The sequence below is a fragment of the Nicotiana sylvestris genome, chromosome 9 (assembly GCF_000393655.2).
Source record: "Nicotiana sylvestris chromosome 9, ASM39365v2, whole genome shotgun sequence".
Classification (NCBI taxonomy): Eukaryota; Viridiplantae; Streptophyta; class Magnoliopsida; order Solanales; family Solanaceae; genus Nicotiana; species Nicotiana sylvestris.
The window spans coordinates 177,148,985-177,166,327 of NC_091065.1; positions in this window are offsets into that span (position 1 = coordinate 177,148,985).

Genomic DNA, 17,343 nt, shown 5'->3' on the forward strand with positions numbered 1-17,343 from the left:
TAAGGCAGTCTTGAGCTTTTGAAAGCTCTCCTCACACTCATCCGACCACATGAATGGAGCACCCTTCTGAGTCAACTTGGTCAAAGGTGATGCGATATATGAAAATTCCTAAACAAACCGACGATAATAATCCGCCAAACCAAGGAAGCTACAAATCTCTGTGGCTGAGGACGGTCTGGGCCAACTCTGAACCGCCTCTATCTTCTTCGGATCAACTTGAATACCCCCACGGGACACCACGTTCCCCAGAAAAACCACTGAACTGAGCCAAAACTCACACTTGGAGAACTTTGAATAAAGTTTCTCCTCCCTCAATCTCTGCAATACAACTCTCAAATGTTCCGCGTGCTCCCCCTGACTACGCGAGTACACCAGAATATCATCAATGAAAACTGTGACAAATAAATCGAGATAAGGCCGAAACACATTGTTCATCAAATGTATGAACGCTGCTGGGGCATTGGTCAGCCCAAAAGACATCACCAAAAATCATAATGACTACATCAGATCTTGAAAGCTGTCTTAAGAATATCTGAGTCCCTAATCTTCAACTGGTAATAACTCAAACGAAGATCAATCTTGGAGAACACTTTCGCTCCCTGAAGCTGGTCAAACAAATAATCAATAAACGAGGCAAATGATACTTATTCTTGATTGTTACTTTGTTCAACTGCCTGTAATCAATGCACATCCTCATCGTGCCATCCTTCTTCTTCACAAATAGAACACGCGCACCCCAAGGTAACACACTAGGCTGAATAAACCCTTATCAAGGAGTTCTTAAAGTTGCTCCTTCAACTTTTTCAACTCCAATGGTTCCATACGATACGATGGAATAGAAATGGGCTGAGTGCCCAGCACCAGGTCAATACCAAAATCAATATTCCTATCTGGTGGCATGCCCGGCAGGTCTACAGGAAACACATCGAGAAAATCCCTCACAACAGGAACAGAATCAATACTGGGAGTCTCTGCACCGACATCCCTCACAAAGGCTAAGTAGGAGAGACAACCCTTCCCAACCATACGCTGAGCTTTCAAGAATGAAATTATCCTACTGGAAACATAATTAGTAGAACCTCGCCACTCAATCTGTGGCACACCCGGCATAGCCAATGTCATTGTCTTAGCATGACAGTCCAAAATAATGCGACACGGAGATAGCCAATCCATGCACAATATAACATCGAACTCTACCATACACAACAATAAAAGATCCACTCGGGTCTCCAGACTCCCAATAGTCACCACACATGACCGGTAGACACGGTCTACAATAATAGTATCGCCCACTGGAGTAGATACATTAACAGATGAAACAAGAGACTCACGGGGCGTATCCAAATAACGAGAAAAGTATGATGGAACATAAGAATAAGTAGAACCGAGATCAAATAATACAGAGGCATCTCTGTGGCAGACTAAGAAAATACTTGTGATCACAACATCTGAAGCAATAACATCGGGTCTAGCTTGGAGTGCATAGAAACGGGTCTGACAACCACCTGATCGACCTCCCCTTCTAGAGCGACCCTTAGCTGACTGACCTTCACCCCTAGCTGGGTGGGTGGGTGGTGGTGAAGTAACTGGCGCTGAAGCCAATGGCTGACTCCTTTGCTGAGATGAACCCCCAAGACGACGAGGATACTACCTCCACATATGACCCAACTCTCCACACTCATAGCAACTTCCTGGCGCTGGAGAGGGGGACTGGAGAACCCCTAGCACCAGAATGACTAGCAGATACACATGGAATAGAAAAGCCCTGAACTGATGGAGCACGGGACGAACTCTGGGCTAGAAGGGTACTGAGTGATGACTGACCCTGATGAGAACTGTGAGAATTATGACCCGATGACGCCCTACGATAACCTAGGCGAGCAGACTGAGCATGCCTAAATGGATGGCCTCTGTCGTGCTGAAACTGACCCCTAGAAGGAGCACCACCATAACTACCAGATCCCCGAGGCCTCTTGGCCTCCCTCTCATCTCGCTCCTGGCGATGAACTGACTCAATCTCACGAGCAATGTCAACAACCTCCTTAAAAGTAGCACCAGACACCCTCTCCCTGGTCATAAGAATCCGAAGCTGATACGTGAGGCCATCAACGAACCTCCTAATCCTCTCTCTCTCTGTAGGAACCAACCAAACCGCATGACGAGCTAACTCCAAGAACCTCATCTCATACTGCGTCACAGTCATCTCTCCCTGACACAACCACTCAAACTGCCTGCGCAACTCCTCTCTGCGATACTGTGGCACATACTTCTCCAAAAAGAGAATGGAGAATTGCTGCCAAGTAAGGGCTGTTACACCAACAGGCCTACGCCTCTCATAAGCCTCCCACGAAGTGAAGGCGGCTCCAAAAAACTAAAAAGTAGTGAAAGCGACCCCACTGGTCTCCAGAATACCCAATGTATGAAAATCCTCTAACACTTGTCCAAGAAACCCTGAGCATCCTCGCCCTCTACACCATTGAAAGTCAGAGGCTGAAGTCTGCCAAACCTCTCTAACCTGCGTTGCTCGTCCTCTGGCATAGCAGGAGCTACATAGTCCTGAACAGCTGCAACCGGCTGGGCTGGAGGTTCCCCCGGTGTCTGAAGTCCCTGCACGACCTGCGCAGGTGTGCGAGTGGCGGGAGTCTGAGTGCCTCCCCCGGCCTGAGAAGTAGTTATGGCTATAGTAACTGAGACCGCCTGAGCTAGGCCAGTGCATACTGATAGAATTTGAGTCAGGGCCTCCTGAAGACCCGGAATCACAATGGGCACAGCTGATGCCTGAGCTAGTGCTGCTGGAGTGTTCACAACTGGCACCTGATCATGAACTGGGGTGGCTGGTGGATCTGCAGGTGCTGCCCTAGTTGCTGTGCGACCACGACCGCGTCCTTGGCCTCTAGTGGCCATAGCTGGTGGTACTAGTGGTCGTCCATCCTGACCGATCGCTCGTGTCCTCACTATCTGCGAGAGAATAAAATAACAGAAGTTTAGTACTCGGATCAACAAATTCGCACGACAAGAATTTCCAGAATATGAAGTTTTCCTAAATGTTCTACAGCCTCACGAGGACAAATACAGACATCTCCGTACCGATCCACGAGACTCTACTAAACCTGCTCATGACTTGTGAGACTTATGTAACATAGGCTCTGATACCAACTTGTCACGACCCTAAATCTGGACCCGGTCATGATGGCACCTATCATGAAATAAGGCCAGCCGACATAAACCCCCAATAGCAATTAACAGTTATTTAATTCATAATTCAGCCATTAATAAGAGAGAAAGTTCAAAATAAAGTGAAATAGAACAAGTGCAGAAACAAACACAGCCCGACATCGGGGTGTCACCAGTCATGAGCATCTAAATATTTGTCTAATAGTACGAAAGAGACTCCGCAGTCTATTATAGAATTAATACAAAGGAAAGTAAGATAAGTGGGAGAAGCACTGGGCTGCGAACGCTGAGCAGCTACCTAGTGAACTCCGAACAGCCTGCTAGAAGCAATCAACCCTCGCTAGCGGGACTCGAAACTCCTGAATCTGCACACAATGTGTAGGGAGTAATGTGAGTATTCCAACTCAGTGAGTAATAAAAGTAAAGGCAGCTGAGCGATAAGAAAACACGTAAAACACAGCAAAATACTACAAAGAGGCAGTGTAAAACCAAAACAAGGCAATAATCAGTAAAAAATTGTAGAAACACATTAGTTCAATAAAACCTCTTTAAAACAACTTTTAGTAGTTAAGCGAGTGAAAGAAAAGCAGTGAGAAAAGATAGACACATAAAATCAGCCCCTCGGGCAAAATACCAACAGAATCAGCCCCTCGGGCTATCTCACAATCTCTCGTATCAGCCCCTCGGGCAATAACATAGAACAACATCAGCCCCTCGGGCTATATCACTTCTCACACTGGGTACCCGCGCTCACTGGGGTGTACAGACTCCGGGAGGGGCCCCTTATGACCAAGCGCAATATCAAGTCATCTCGTGGCATAATCAAACAGGCACTCGGCGTTATAACAAGCCACCTCGTGGCGTAACAAATCGGGCCCTCGGCCTCATAATCATGAATCAGTATATCACTGCTGCTGCGCGCAACCCGATCCAAAAGTATCCTCAAAACAGTGAGGAATAGTAGTAAAAATCCCCTAAGGGTCCAAATAGTTGGCACGAGGCCCAAATATGGCATTCAACCCAAAACATGATGATAACAAACAATTTTCGATCAAATACGCAGTTAACAATCATACGGGACGGACTAAGTCACGATCCCCAATGGTGCATGACCCCACGCTCGTCATCTAGCGTGTGTGTCACTTCAAAGTAGCACAATGATGTGAAGTTCGGGATTTCAAACCCTCAAGACAATATTTACAATCATTACTCACCTCTATCCGGTCCAGACTCTAGCTTGCGATGCCTTTGCCTCTCGAATCGGCCTCCGGATGCTTCAAATCTAATCAAAATCAGTACATAACCATCAAAATATACTAAGGGAACAAAGCTCACTCGAAAAAAATCAAATTACAACACAAATCCCGAAATTAACCAAACCCGACCCCCAGGCCCATATCTCGGAATTCGATAAAAAATATATCAATAAACTCTTTATCCTCCTTCGAGTTCATCCATATCAAAAGTATCAAAATTCGACCACAAATGACCCCTTAAATCCTTAATCGAAGGTCTCCAATCTCAAACCATAGTTCCTTCAACATTTACCCATAAATTTTAAGCCTAATCCATGAAATAGCACCATAGGGACAAGTTTTAGGATAAAAAATTTTACCACAATGAAGTTCCCTCTGATTCCCTCTTCAAAATCCCCCAAAAAGATTCAAAATCGATTTAAAATGGTGAAGAAAGGCTGAAAATCGCGAAGGATGAAATATATACCTTCTGACCCAGGGATTCCACATCTGTGGTCCTTTTCCCGCTTCTGCGGTGCAACCAACCGCATCTGCGATTTTCACTTAAAGGCCCAATTCCGCATCTGCGACAAAACGCTCACACTTGCGCTATCGCAGGTGCGCTCCCATGACCGTTTCTGCGGTTCCTTATTACCTCCCTCTTGGCCGCATCTATGACTCCATCTCCGCTTCTGCGAGTCCGCACTTGCGGTCCCCTAGCGGCAGGTGCGGTTATGACAGCAATAGAAAATCTTCAGTTGCCAAAACCCAACTTAACATCTTTCGTCAACCATCCGAAATCACCCCGAGGCCCTCGGGACCTCAACCAAAAGCACGAACAAGTCATATACCACTATCCAAACTTATACCAATTTTTAAAACACCTCAAACAACATCGAATCAACTAAAACACATCGAATTCAAGCCTAAGGTTCCAAAAATCTTCCAAATTCCGCTTTTGATCAAAAAGTCTATCAAACCATGTCCAATGACCTGAAATTTTGCACACATATTCCAAATGACACAACGGACCTACTGCAACTCTCAGAATTCCATTTCTACCCCTATATCAAAATCTCACCTATCAACCGGAAAACGCCAAAATTCCAATTTCGTCAATTCAAGCCTAAATCTACTCCGGACCTCCAAAACACGTCCCGATCACACTCCTAAGTCCCAAATCATCTCCCGAAGCTATTCGAACCATCAGAATTCACATCCGGGCCCTTTTTCACATAAGTCAATATCCGGTTGACTTTTTCAACTTAAGCTTACTCAAAAGAGACTAAGTGTCTTAAACCTTACCAAAATCTTTCTGAACCCGAGCCAACCAACCCGATAACACATAATATAGCTGAACAAGGCAATAAGAAGCAGAAATGGGGAAAACAGAGCGGTCATACATGAAACGGCCGGCCGGGTCGTTACAGAAACTCGAAAGATAAAAGAAGTTTCAATGGTCCAAAGTATCACTTGTATTCAGACACACAACGAACACTGCCTATGTCAACTGTATTCGCTCGCGCTATGAATATTTACTATATTCGTTCGCACAACGAATATTGTCAATTGTATTCGTTCGTGCTACGAATATAACATGTATTTACTGTATTCGTTTGCACAACGAATACAAGGGTGTATACAAAAGATACAACATGTATTGACTGTATACATGAGTGTATACAAACGATACAATCTATAGACAACCAAGGCGAATGCAAGGGGATATACAAGGATACAACATGTATCAACAACCAAGGTGAAATACAAAAATACAGAATGCTCATGTTGAGAACCGAACTCAAGACCTTCGCTATCTAAACGGATGTTCTAACCAACTAAGCTACGAGAGCTTGTTGCTTTCTTGTTTCAGTTCAAAATAATTAATCTCTTATTTCATGAATTTGTTATAAAATTCAAATATAGTCACGAAATACAGAATGTAATTTTTTTTGAATTAGTTTAGGTGAGGGCAAGCTGGAAATGCACTGCGGTTAGCTCCTCGAGGGTTGCTTGACTTCTTTATCTTTAATGGGTCTCTCCCTATCGAACCCATTGGGCCTTATTAAAGCCCTCCTGACGTGAGCCACATTCAAATTCAACATTGTTTGATCCAAACTAATAGAAATTCTCTTTTAATACCGTAGTTGTAATTATTATTAATCTTCATTTTGGAAAACTTCTTCTCGGAGTTGAATAAATATCGACAAGTTTGCAATGGGTAGGCTCACGAAACATAGAGGCGGAATTAAGATTTAAAGTTTATGGATTTTAAATTTTTAAAAAGGTAACTTACTAAATGGTAAATAAATTATTTATACATATTAGGTGATTATATAATATAAATATAAATTTTGGATCAAAACTACTAGGCTTTATCAAACTCGTATAAAACATTATAGCTCCGCCTGTGACGAGACGCACTAGGAATTGCTAATAGAATAAAGGAGATAATTTAGAACTGCCTAGTATGAAGCGAGGCTTATCTAACACAGATTTTTATTGATCAAGTTAGTGCACTCCGATTATCTGAATGATTCACAAAAAAAATACATTGTGGTTAGAATATATTAGAGATATGTAACTAATTATATAACTAAAATTTCAAAATACTCCCTAAAATATGAGATAAGTTGTGATTGTCCAAATTATGACGTTCGAATTCAAGTAGTGCGCAATTCATTGTCGCCCATGGGATTGAGAATAATTTTGAAAATCAAATGACCCTTGACATATTTGATGCTTAAATGGGAAAAATTAAATAGTACAGTAAGAAATAAACTCCCAGAGTATTAAATTTCTAATATGTTGACTTTTATCGTCATCATCAATGCATAGTTCATACTCCCCCCGGTTTTTTGTTGTTTCCCGCGTATTAAGGAATTCACTTTTAAGTATTTAACTAGTCTCTCGGCATGTGCATTGCAACGTGTATCACAAGTCATGTAGTACACAATTTTGTGAAAAATTATGATATTATTCAAACGAAACATTGGATGAAAAAGTACAAGTTTCAATTAATTATCAGTGTGGATTATCGTATAGTGAATTATTTATCGGGGTCAAGATAATTGGATATCGTCTTAACCTACGAAGATAAACAATCAAAGTTTAATTAGGTACATATAATTTTAATTATTTTTTTTTACATTTTTTATTTTTTTAGGTACTGTGAACACCTAATTTTTGTCCTACATGAAAATAACTCCTAAAAATAAACAAAAAATGATTTTTAGGAGATTTTAGAAATTTTTCTTTATTTAGTTGCATTTCATGCATTTTTAATATTTTAAAATCATAGAAAAATAATAAAAAATGTCACGCTTTAATTTCATGTCATCTTGGGTCGAATTTGCATGTAGGAATTAATTTTATTAAGGAAAAGGGTCAAAATTACCCCTCTACTATTATTTATTGGTTGCTTGTGCCACCCGTTCTACTTTTCGGCCATTCTTGTTCCTACTGTTAATAAAGTTTGCAAAATTGCCCCTAACGTGACGTCCCTCCAATGTGGCAGCTGACCCCTCTAATATTTTGTCCACCCCCGTTCTTCTTCTTCACAGACCTTAGGAGACCTAAGACTAAATCAGAAGAAGGCCTGAAGACGACCCCATCTCCGTCAGCTACTCACCCAGAACCTAGCACATCAAAAAACGCCTAAGTCTAAAAGAGCAGCTCCTATCCGGTTCTGCTTCTTCTTCAACAAAACCAGCGACCACCTCCGACCTGCTTCTGCTTCAATCATTTCCCTTACCACACCCCCTTCGCCTGAGACACCAAAGCAGCCACCCTCAATCATTGAAAACCCATCTGCCGCTGCTCACTGCCACGAGATTGAGAGGGAGTGACGAAAATAGAACAGGGGATTCGGGTTTTTTGGCTTTGCTTCTGATTTTCACTTTTCTGATTTCATCTTAGTTCATCGATATTAAGGAAAAGATTTCAGTTGATTTTAGCTCCAGTTCTGATTTCAAACTCGAAAATATAATAAAAATTCTAGCTGTTCTTTTGGTCTTGGCTTCCGAAACGGAGTGGAGTTGAAATGGGTGCTCGATCGTAGAAGTTGCCCTCCGAGAGGCGAGGCAGTCCGGTCAGGGATTCTATGAGGTTCCGTCGAGGTTCGATTTGAGATCGTAGCTCTTTGTTTCCGGTTTGAGATCTTTCCGGCATCTGTTGGTTCAAGCTTCAGTTTTTTCGAGTTTTGGGTTGTAGCGTTTGCTCGATTTCTGTCCGTGTACTATTGGAAATTTCATCAAATGAAAGTTCGATTTTCAAATTTCGATCAAGAATGAAACCCATTTGAGTTCGTTCAGTCGAGGTCATCAAAGGCCCATCTTCATGTTTCCTTTCAATTTATGTCATTTTCTACTCAAATTTTGTGAAGTATTGTCGTCTGGTGCTTTGCTATTCTTCATTTGTTTATCTATTGTGTCAATGTTGAATTTGTTTTTGGTTTCCTTCACTTGAATGCTTTGTTTGTCTCCCTGCTCGATTTCTCCTATTGATTTGCTCAAGTTTAGATAAGTTTGTTTGTCTCGATTTGCATCAGTTAGTTTCCCTCACTGAATTTTTCGTTTCTTTAAAAGCAAAATATGTGTTGTTAGAATTTGAACCATAAGATTTTTAACTAAAGGAATTCAAGACTAAATAAATGAATGGGCCAGGGGTTAAGACAATGAAACAAATGAATTGTTCATTTTGCTTGCTTGATTGAATCGGTACAGGTTAGGTAGGAGAAACATTTGGACTATAATTTTGTGGTGAGAATAAATTTCTTATGGGCTGGTACAATACTTTTTTAGAATGGAAATAAATAGCTCTGTGCCATTATGTGATTGCATGATACAAGCCATTGTATTTTATTTTCTCTGTTTCAATTTATGTGAACCTGTTTGATTGGGCACGAAATTTAAGAAAAAATGAAATTTTTTAGAATTTGTGGTCCAAAACAAGTCAAAAGGAGTGTGTGGTTATAAAAACTTCTCATTAAGGGTAGAATTGTAAGTTTTAGCTAAATTGTTACCAAATTTAGAAATGGGTCATTCTTTTTGGAACGGACCAAAAAGGAAATAGGTTCACATAAACTGGAACAGAGGGAGTACTATTTTAAAAGATCCATTGCACATAAACTGGAACACAGGGAGTAATATTTTAAAAGATCCATTGTATTCCAAGTTCACGAAAGCTTTTCTGTTAGATCCCATTAATAGCCCATAGCTCTTACTAAGTTTAAATTAGTTTTAAATAAGAATATCCTTAGGTTGCTTTAATTAAGTATATTTTTTTAAAAGTAAAAATAAATGGAGGTGTGCCATCTATCGTTGAATCACCTATGACCCTCACATTAATATTACAACTTAGATGTTAAACAATCTTAAACATTCGTAGCTTGTTTTAGGCGGGACTTAGTTTATTATCGTAATTATGTATACGTTCGCGTAATATAATTATGAAGTTCGTTCTAAAACTAAATCGAGGGATGTGTTCGCGCAACTTCAACCAAACTTATAATAATTAATAAAGCGTGATTAATTGTGGACACGTACGCGTGACATGATTTTTGACGCGCCAAATGAAATGAGTACACGTACGTGTGACTCAATTCTTTAATTATGAATAATCAAGCAACTAAAGGCGGTTAAAGGTAAATTAACATAGGTTCTAAAAATAAGTAATTAGACAACTTCAACCAAGTACAAATTGCTAAGCGATTGTGCTAGAACCACAGAACCCGGGAATGTCTAACACTTTCTCCCGGGTTAACAAAATTCTTTATCTAGAATTTCTGGTTCGCAGAATTTTAAATAAAGTCGAAAATTTCCTAGATTTGGGATTTAAAAATAAACCGGTGACTTGGGACACCAAAAATAAATCATTCCAAGTGGCGACTCTAAAAATTAAATAAATAATCCCATTTTGATTTATGTCACTTTAATTGAAAAAAACTCCCTTATATACCCCTTCGGGTGGTAAAAAGGAGGTGTGACAGGTACAAAAATATAATAAAGCGTATCTTACGTAACACTTCTTTATAGACGATTGTCACGACCCCGGTTCGCCCTCCGTAAACCATCGTGACGGTACCTAGTCTCTACGACTAGGTAAGCCTAACAATAAGGAATATAAATAATAGTTGCGGAAGAAATAATTTAAAACCCGAAATAGTAAAATAAAATAGTGTTTAAGATGCCGCCTGACACATAACAGTACAAAATCTCAACCTAACACTCCCAAAATCCGGAACCCCATAAATTATAAGCTAAGAGATACATAAGAAGCTCTAACTCCAGAATGTCTAACAAAAGGAAACTACTGAAGGGCTATACTATTACAGAAAGATAGAATGGACTCCTCGGTCTGCGGACGCGACAAATATACCTTGAAGTCTCTACAGAAGCGCCTCGCCTCAAGGATGATAAAACTGAGTGGAAGTACCTGGATCTGCACAACAAAAATATGCAGAAGAGTAGCATGAGCACACCACAGCGGTTTCCAGTAAGTATCTAGACTAACCTCGGTGGAGTAGTGACGAGGAATAGTCAAGACACCTACCGGTCCAATAAACTATACAAATATAGGAACAACGGAACATGATGTATATATAAAGACTACACGAAATGGCTAACAATACTACAATCACAATAAGGGAAAAAAACTGCAATTAACAACGAAAATACTAAAAAATATGACATAGAAGGGCGAGCAAAAACACAACCCAAATCCTAAAGTCACAATACTGTAGAGGTAATCAATAACTCAGATCCTACGACAGTGTTCACATCAGGTCTTATCCAACAATTTCCACGAAGTCCCAAATCTCGAACAAATTACAGCTCACGAGTCCCAGTACCTGAAATCTAACACTTGGCATCCTGTGCCCCCATCAACCTCATGGTCATGCTGACAACTCACTTGCTAACTAGGGCCACTCTCACACATATAATAAGTAAACGAGGGTGTTCATCTATACTCAGCAAAATCAGGAGGACTTCACATCCAATAGGAGTGTTCAACTACGTGTATGCTTGTGCAAGTGCTTTAACATAGTTCCTACCAGCTAGTAAGCGTAAGGAAAAGAACGGACATCACGCAAGATGTTTCCTCACAACTTCCACGAGATAAAGCTCATACAGGTAAGCGTACCATAACACAATATTAAACAACAAGAATGCCCCAGGCCATCACAAATCCTCATAATCAATCCCTGACATAGCCCATCTTGTCTCACCACGTGTGCAAATAATAACATAATAAGCGCCCCCTTATTTCTCCACACGTACATCATAATGTTCCTACCTTGTCTTGCCACATGCGCAACCCACATATAAGCATATATACATATCCCGCCTTGTCACGCCGCATGTGCAATATATCAATGGTAATAATAGAACGACAAAAACCTCATGCAACCCCTCAACAATAACTGCAATACAGAGACCTCGTGCACAACACAATAACAACCGCACGGCAGAGACCTCGTGCACCAACACAACTAGAACAACAATAACAGTGACAGTAATACAAAATATAGCGAGTGAATCCACTTCAAATCTTCAATTCACAAGGAAATGGTATAACCAGTTCACAAGAATAGCCACAGTAAGAAAAATGAAAGGCACAAAGGGAACAATTCAATGAAAGGGGAAACTAACATGTAGTGACAATCCCAAAATAAACAAATCAGTACAAGGAAGACAACACGAGTCTAGTAGTCCCAAATAAAAGCAAGTCGACAAAGATATAGGTCATCTAAACTCCGTTTAAGGTTGGGAAGTTACGAGAATATTCGATAATTTCAATTAAGGGAAGGTGATCTTAGTTGCACTTAAGACTAGGCGATTATAGGAGGGATGCCAATAACCCTCAATAACACAGGCAGTTATGAAAATGTAGTATGATGATAAGAGAGACAAAGTTCTTCAGTTAAATCAAATAGGATGATAATTAGGCAATAAGAGTAAATTATGAAGCAAATAATTCCAACTAAGCATGTAGAGATGAAACTAATAAGCAGGAACTTGTCATATCAAGAAAAACTCCATACATAGTGAATATAAGAACCTAAGAACCCTAAAAGGCCAACTATCTGCAATTAAGTTCGAGTACGCACTCGTCACCTCGCGTACACAGATTACAATCAACAAAGAAGACTCAATCCTAAGGGAAAGTCCCCCACACAAAGTTAGCCAAGATACTTACCTCAAAGACGACACACTAATACTCTAAAATGTACTTCTCGGGCGAAAAGACCTCCGAACAGCTCAAATCCAACTATAACAACTCCAAAATACACATAAATCGAACAAGGAACTATTCCGAATAATAAAGTTTAAATCTTTACAAAAATATAAAAATGACCCAAAAGTAGACTCGGGCCCGCACCTCGAAACCCATCAAATTTTACAAAATCCTATCACCCATTCCAAAATGAGTTCAACCATACAAAATTTATCCAATTTCGATACCATTTGGTCCCTCAAAAATCATGATTTTCATTTTGAAATTTTTCTTCAAAAACCAACTCTTTTCCCAACCCAAAACACAATTTAAATGATAATAATAAATAAAAATTCATGGAATATATTTAATTCTAGTTGCAGAACACTTATCCAATCGCATTTCGTGAAAAACCTACGAAACATTGCCAAGAACCGAGCTCTAGAAGTTAAAATATGATGAAAATGGTATAACACTCGATTTTGGAATATATTCTGTCTGCCCAGGTGTTTGTTCATCGCGATCGTGGGAGAAGTGATGTGATCGCGTAGAAGAAAATAGCTACTGGCCCAAAATGTTCTATGCGATCGCGTAAGGACTAAAGCGATCGCATAGAAGGAAAATATTCACTGACCAAACAATGTTCTATGCGATCGCGTAAGGAAGGATGCGATTGCGAAGAGTAAAATTGGTGGACACTATGCGATCGCGGACATATCAATGCATTCGCATAGAAGGAAAATGCTGCTGTCCAAATTTGTGCTATGCTATCGCGAACAAATCAATGCAATCACATATAAGGAAAATGTTGTTGTCCAAATTTGTGCTATGCTATCGCGGACAAATCAATGCAATCGCATAGAAGGAAAAATGTTGTTGTCCAAATTTGTGCTATGCTGTCGCGGACAAATCAATGCAATCACATAGAAGGAAAATATGGCATGTTTACATTGTACTACGCGATCGCGGCTATGCCTATGCGATCACATAGAAGGAAATACCAGATAGCAGAACAACAGTTCAAACATAGGGAAAAATGACCCGTAGCCTATTCGAAACACACCCGAGGCTCCCGGGACCCCATCTAGTTACACAAACAAGTCATTTAACCTAACACGGACTCGCTCGAGATTTCAAATCACATAAAACAACACCAAAACAACGAATCGAACCAAAAATCAAACTTATGAATTTCCAAATCTTCATATATCAAAACTCATGCCGAAACCTATCAATTCAACTCGGAATAACGCCAAATTTTGCAAACAAGTCCAAAATGACATAATGGAGATGCTCCAACTCTCGGAATCAGATTCTGACCCTGATATCACAAAAGTCAACTATGGGTCAAACTTCTCCACTACCCAAACTTCAACTTTTCCAACTTTCGCCGAAATGCCTCAATTTACCCTACAGACCTCCAAATCTGAATCCGGACGCGCGCCTAAGTCCAAAATTACCATTGTTGGAATCATCAAAAATTTATTCCAGAGCCATTTACTCAAAAATCCAATTCCGGTCAAATTCTCACCATTCAAACTTCCAAAACTAGATTCCTTCTTCCTATTTGACTCTGAATCATCCATTAACTGAATTCAACCATGCACGCAAGTCGATACTCATGTTATGAAGCTGTTCAAGACCGTGTGCCGCCGAACGGAACTTAGATTCTTAAAGCGATCGGACAGGTCGTTACATCCTCCCCCTCTTAAAACCAACGTTCGTCCTCGAACGTGCCAAGATTCGCCTTGAAGTCCTCAAGTCACTGAATGTACACTTCCAACATACACTTGCGGGTGATCCCACGTCACCTCAATCCACATAAGCCTGACGACACCATCTCAACTGAAATTTAGCCTTTCTAGCAATAATAAGCCTTAGAACTAGAATTCTCACCTTCCATCCATTTCCAAAAGACCCGATTCTAAATCCATACCCGGTATCAGTCTCAACCAGCTGCATCAATTCATACCAACGCCCATATAGTACAACCTTACAACATGACACATCACATATAGGCCCACAATAATATTTCTGATCACAATATTCGCCCGAAATCAAATTTAGCACCAGCCATAAGCCTCATATTCAATAGGAACCCATTTCAAACCTCTACAACACTGGCGATGATACAATAACCACGAAAGCCACATAATTGAACACCCAAATCACCAAATCTCAGCTAATACCAACGGGCACACACCCCACAAGCTAAAACTCAAGAAGCACAGAACGAAAATGATTGAATATGGAAAGGGAAACACATAAGGGAACTATCAAACAAGCCTGACAATCACGAATTTTCTATCAACACTAATCTACAAAACAATCTAACAAGAAAGAATTAAAACATACAAAAGAATCACCAGGATCTCATACTGATATAACTCCCATCGCGGTACACAGCCCGGTCTCAACACATCAAAACACATGAAATCACGAGGGTCCCACCCTCCACTTTGAATCACAAATAGTGTGTACATCAAACCAGTTGAAACATTTCACTAGATCAGTTCTGTCAACAAGATTACAACACGTACTGGCGCCCACACAGGTGGAACATAGAAATCACAGCTCATAGTCAAAAATACTCAGAAATCACATCAAACCTACCGAAATGGACAACAAGAATTTACTACTAATCTCATAACTCTCGACAATGGCTAGAAATAGACGATAGACACGATTATCACTCATAGAACCTCCCAAGATGGTAATCACATAAACAGAGTGCTAATCATGAACGCACCCATAAATAGAGCAACAAATAGGGGAACTCACTCTGATAAGCAGAACTGTAATGAACTACGGATGGTTCTCCTCTATAACAAGCCGAAATCATACCTGAATGACATTCAGCTGGCGTAGCGGCCTTAAGCCTACAATATGAAACACATCAACGAGTCGGGCCTCCCCCTCTTGGGCACCCTCTACTCGCCTGAATACCTCGCTGTGACACATCGGCCCGAAGTCTAGGACAATCTCTCACCATATGGCTAGTATCTCCACACTCAAATCACCCTCTCCGCTGACGAGGCTGTGGGAACTGTGTGGTACGGGTACCCCGAGACCCATGAACACCTAAGTCACCATGCAAAGCCTGAAGCGCGAACTAAACTGGCTGACCCACAAAATCTCTACCATGTCGCACCCTACCTCCAAAATAAGGACCAACAGATCTCCCCAGTCTACGAGGCCTCCCTTCCTCTTCAAACTCTCTCTCCTAATCTCGTCTGCCCTCTTTCTTATGGTCACGCCTGTCCTCTCTCTCCCTAACATGCATACCCTTTATCCTCCTAGAAATGCTCACCACCTGCTGATAAGAAATATCTATCTCCAACTCACGATCCATGCTAGACCTAATGCTGGGAATAAGCCCCTTAATAAACCGGCGAACCCTCTCGCGAACAGTAAAAACCAAGGCTGGGGCATGTCTAGCCAAGATGGTATAACAGACAGCATACTCCAAGACAGTCATAGTACCCTGGCGCAAATGCTCAAACTCTGCGCGCCATGCATCCCTGAGGCTCTAAGGAACAAACTCTCTCAGGAACATATCTGAAAACTGGGTCCAAGTCAGTGAAGTTGCCTCATCCGAACTGTCAAACTCGTAGGTACGCCACCACTCATAGGCGGCTCCTCGAAGCTGGAAGGCGGTGAAAGAAACCCCATTCGATTCTGATATACCCATAGTGCGGAGGATACGGTGACACTCCTCCAGAAATCCCAAGGCATCATCTGATGCTAACCCACTAAATATAGGAGGATCATACTTATTGAACCTCTCAAGTCTCCGCTGCTCATCCTCTGAAGCCGCTGCCCTGTCCTCGGGCTGACCTGGAACTACAAGATGTACAGGAAAAATCTCTTGGTCCCGATCAACCTGCACTCGCTGCTCAGGAGTGCAGGCGGTGGGAGTCTGTGCTCCTCCCCCGAACTGAGATGTAGCTGCAGCAAGGGGAAGTAACCCTGCCTGAGCCAAAGTGGTGTACATGCTCATGAACTGCGCAAGAGTCTCCTGAAGAGTTAGAGTAGTAATAGCAGTAGGCATATCAGGTGCCTGGACTCTGGCTGGGATTGCTGGGGTACCTCGGTGGCAGCTCATGCGGGTGTTCTGGCTGCACCACATGCGCGTCCTCGGCCTCTACACCGGCCTTGGCCTCTGACGGCTGCAGTAGGGGGCGCGGGTGCCTGATCATCTCGGGTAGCACGTGTCTTCACCATCTGTAAGAGAATAGAAGATAGAGGTTTATGATTGTGATGTCAAAAATCTCGCGCGACAGGGAAATCAAACGAAGTGGAATTTTCCTAACGGTTACATAGCCTCTCGCAGATAAGTACAGACGTTTCCATACCAATCCGTGAGACTCTAATAAAATCGGCTTGTGATTCATGACTCCTATGAACCTAGAGCTCTAATACCAACTTATAACGACCCCGGTTTGCCCTCCGTGAACCATTGTGACGGTACCTAGTCTCTACGACTAGGTAAGCCTAACAATGCGGAATATAAACAACAGTTGCGGAAGAAATAATTTTAAAATCGAAATAGTAAAATACAATAGTGTTTAAGATGCCGCCTGACACATAACAGTACAAAATCTCAACCTAATACTCCCAAAATTCGGAACCCCATGAATCACAAGCTAAGAGATACATAAGAAGCTCTAACTCTAGAAATGTCTAACAAAAGGAAACTACTGAAGGGCTATACTAT